This window comes from Myotis davidii, unplaced genomic scaffold (genome assembly GCF_000327345.1).
Source record: "Myotis davidii unplaced genomic scaffold, ASM32734v1 scaffold826, whole genome shotgun sequence".
Lineage (NCBI taxonomy): Eukaryota > Metazoa > Chordata > Mammalia > Chiroptera > Vespertilionidae > Myotis > Myotis davidii.
The window spans coordinates 1638810-1640475 of NW_006297142.1; the positions used below are offsets into that span (position 1 = coordinate 1638810).

Sequence of the window (1666 nt, forward strand, 5' to 3'; positions counted from 1 at the left end):
CTCCAGGGCATTCTCACCGGGCCCGCCCAAGGGCATCAGAGCTGCTGTCACTGCCTGGTCTCCTCTGAGCGGGGAGACCCTCTCCCACAGGCCCCTGCGGCCCGGCCCCGCCTTCCCTGTGCAGGGCTGTGCCAGTTTCAACGGGAAACCGTCCTGGGCAATGGGCAGGCTTGTGTCTGCCTGATGCCGCGCATTTCATTCTCAGGGTCAGACAGGGACAGCTCCCCGCCCCCATTAGCCCTGGTGTCCAGACCCACACAGGGTCCTGGGAGGGGCCGGCCTAGCGCCTGGTTAGCAGGGAAAGCAGCCAGTGGGCAGGGCTCTGACAGGAACTGGGGTGATTCCGGGAAGCCGCCTGCACCCTCCAGAGCTCAGTCCACCTGCTTCACTGCTTCTGGGAACCACTGCCTCCCCCAGACCTGGCCCCAGCTCACTGCCCTGCTCCTGGGACAGTGCCCAGGCCTCACCTTAATCCAACATTTCCCTTCAGAGTGAGAAATGCCCTTCTTCTCCCCCAGAAGGTCACCAACTCTGGGCCTGCCTGGCCTGAGCCCTGGCCCCCTGGCCCTCCAGCCCTCCTGCTCCCACAGGTCCTGCCCTCCTGTTCCAAACCAGGCCCCTCTCAGGACCCAGGAGATGCAGGGAGGGGGGGCCGAGCACACAGGACCCCCCTGATGGAGCTCAAAGCCCAGAGAGGGTGAGACAGGCACAGGGACCACAGCAGAGCATGACCACGTGGGGGGAGGTGGCGGTCACGGGGCTGGGACCCTGAGTGTGGCAGCCAGGCGGGGCCTTCAGGGCAGCTCCTCAGAGGAGGGGTCTGTCTGGGGGGAGGAGAGGAGGAGTGGGCGTGGGGCAGGGGCTGGAGGCAGAGAGAAGGGGGGTGCGGAGGAGCAGAGGCCAGAGGGAGCTGTGGGGAGGGAAAGGCAAGGCCTTCAACCAGCCCAGGGAGGGAGTGTGGGGAGGGGGGGCAGATGAGGGCAGGGAGTTCGAGGAGGGTGGGGTCGGGTCAGGAGGGGCTGTGGCTGCCCAGGGACATGCTTGTACCCTGAGGCCAGAGGAGGGTCATGGACAGATGGGACATTTGGGAAGGACACCGGGGGTCCTGGGGAACTGGATGTGGAGATGAAGGGACAGGAGGCAGGGAACCTTCTCAGGAAACTGGGGTCACAAATTAGAGAACTGGTTCCCTGAAGGGAGTCACGGGTTGGAGGTGGATGGGGAAGTGAATTCAGGACAGAAACCCTCTCACGATCAGATGAATCTGCTGGTCACTGACCAGGTTCTGTACGCTGTCACCTACACTGACAGAGCAGAAAACTGTCAGAATGGACGGCAAATAGTCAGCGAAACCCACCTAATGCAGACGACACTTAGGAGGCTGGGAACAGGGAGCGTGAGTGTGAGGACCGGGTCCTGCTGTGTGAGTGCAGGTGGTGTTTCCTCAAGGACGGGTGCTGAGTGCAGCCTCAGCCTCGAGACTCAGCACATACAGGGAGCCTGCTGGTTCGCCTGCTCCTTAGGTCCCTCCTCTTAGAGAGCAAAACCCGGGCCCCAGGCTCAATGGGGTTTGGATGCCACCAGCTGGAAGCGCTGTGTGGACTCTCCATGTGGCCAGAGCTGCCAGAAAAGCCTGATGATGCCTCAGGGTCCAATATTGGTTGTC

The 1666-nt window shown here is 62.7% G+C and overlaps 1 protein-coding gene across 2 annotated transcripts in view; it reads right to left on the minus strand.

Annotated features, from left to right (window-relative positions):
- The window catches only part of LOC102757081 (HRAS-like suppressor 3), a 33754-nt gene that overhangs the window by 12755 nt on the left and 19333 nt on the right, over window positions 1-1666 (minus strand). The gene's annotated exons all lie outside the window — the stretch shown is intronic.